Source organism: Protopterus annectens, chromosome 1.part1, assembly GCF_019279795.1.
Source record: "Protopterus annectens isolate FY-2018-M chromosome 1.part1, PAN1.0, whole genome shotgun sequence".
Classification (NCBI taxonomy): domain Eukaryota; kingdom Metazoa; phylum Chordata; order Ceratodontiformes; family Protopteridae; genus Protopterus; species Protopterus annectens.
Genome location: NC_056726.1, coordinates 413,691,672 through 413,693,869, shown reverse-complemented (window position 1 = coordinate 413,693,869; position 2,198 = coordinate 413,691,672). Strand labels below are relative to the sequence as shown.

The window sequence follows — 2,198 nt, the reverse complement described above, 5'->3', positions numbered from 1 at the left end:
ATTTACTGCTGCAATCATTTAAAGCAGGTTGTTTATAATATGTCATTGCAGAACTTAAAGACGTTATTAATTCATATTGTACAGGAAACAGTAATACCAACGAACCTGAAGAAGTACTTGTCAGAATTCCGTCATGCCATTAGTACATGCAATATATGCAACTTTGCTTAATGACACTTTCAGATTCAATAATTAAATGCTTAATATTATGTTATTAAAATTAATGCATTTGCTTTTTAGCACTTATAGGTCAAGCTGATGTCTCAATCTCTCTTTTTTCTTTCTCTTTGATGTTATTTTTTTCTGCAGGTCCATCAATACCTGGAGCAGCTCAGCTGCAAGCTTGCTAAATGAGGGAAAGATCATCACCTCTCCCTGCCTGCCTGGAGATATTTACACAGGGTGAGGGCATTGGCTCCAACCCTGCTCTCACCAGGTGTAAGGTAATCTGGTAAGTCACTCAGCACAGTGAGCTTTAAGACCTGGTTCTGGATGCTGTTGAGATGCTCAGGGAGAGGTGGTTGAACCTGTGAGAGTAGCGAACAGGTTAAAATGAGTTTCAGTGAATTTTTTTCTGAAAATGTAAAATAAATATTCTGCATTTTAGTGTGTAGAGTGTACTTAGTTTGAACTCCTGGCAAAAAACATATACCTTGACATTCATTGTTAATAAGAATCAGAAGTAAAATGTTTTATCTCTTATAAACTGTGCAGCTTGTGAAATTTATTTATTTTACATTTGTTGACCAGGAGAATCCGACTGGATAAGTAATTGTTCATTTTCAGCGGAGGCACGGGGAGAAAAGCTCCAGAGTTTGTAAATATACAAAGGCATACAAAGGCAAGTAAACACATAGTTTCATAGTATAGTGCTAGGCTATCTGCCCTGGGGCATTTGTAAGCCTAGCCATAGTGATGTGGCATTTGCCACCCCATGAAATGGTACAAAAATGTACAGAATAAATTTAGAATACTGTGTCTAGTAGTGACACAATGAAGGTCCCCTTATATAATAGAATTAGTTTACTGTGCCCCTGTCTAGCAGTGACACAGATGTGACCCCTGGGGTAAACTTACGATCTCCCATCCACTCATCAAGATTTCTCTTGAAGAGAGTCAGTGAGGGGCTCTGCCTAATACGAACTGGGATCTTGTTCCAAAGCATGGGAAGCCTCTGGGTTATGAATCTATCCCTCCAGCATGTCTTATTCATACTTGTGCCGAGGTTTAAGTCTTTAGCTCTTGTGGTCCTGATGGACTTGGATTTTTTGTGTTGGAGCATGTCCATCAGATCCTGATTGGTCATGGCCTTGTACGTCAGGCAGAGATCACCTCTGAGCAGGTGGTATGATACTGAATAGAGCTGAAGTTTCTTTAGTCTGGCAGAATAAGACATATGTTGGAGACCCTTGATCCTCTTGGTGAGGTACTTTTGTGGTCTTTCCAGCTGTTGCAAATGCCGGGTGAGGTACATACCAAATGGGGCATTGTACTCAATCATGGGTCTGATGAGGGAGGAATATAGTGGTACAATGACATCCTTGGATCTGGATGTGAATCCCTTCATGATGAGGTGTGCAAGGTAGAATGCTTTTCTAACCACTTTGGCAACGTGGGTATCAAATGAGAGGTCACTGTCGACTTGGGTCCCTAGGTCTCTGATTACTTTTTCAGTACTCAGTGGGTTGCTGTCTATGTGATAATTTGTGGTTACTTTGTTTTTCCCAAAGGGGATGACTATACATTTTTTGGCATTTAGTTTAAGGCCGTGACTCCGGCACCAATTGTTCGTTTCTGTGAGGCCTTTTTGTAGGATGTGTGTGTCTGCTGGTGTATCGACTATGGCGCCTAGTTTGCAGTCATCTGCGAACTTTGTCAGCCACAGCCCTCCCGTCAATTTAGAGTCATTTCACATATACAGAGACAAAGTACAATTCATAACATTTTAGAAGTACAAAGAGAGAAAAAAAATGTTTTGGCTGCACATTTTAGAGGTACTTAGGCAAAATATATTGTAGCTGCAAATTGTAGTAGCAGGACATGTTAGTTGTATGACCAGTAATTTCTACTTGAATTTTTGAGAGTATGGATAATTTTCCCATAGAGTTATCAAGAATATAGGAGAAATGCTAGTAGATGAGGTTTGCGTACTAAGAGTAGTAGTATCTTCAGTAAATTAGTATGTGGAGGTTGATAGA

At 39.9% G+C, this 2,198-nt stretch overlaps 1 long non-coding RNA gene across 1 annotated transcript; it reads left to right on the top strand.

Moving 5' to 3' along the window:
- Positions 1-789: 789 nt before the first annotated feature.
- Positions 790-1,962, top strand: LOC122813303. Its single transcript, XR_006366658.1, has 3 exons — positions 790-856; positions 1,340-1,342; positions 1,903-1,962. It is a non-coding gene; the product is annotated as an uncharacterized LOC122813303 (long non-coding RNA).
- Positions 1,963-2,198: the final 236 nt, after the last annotated feature.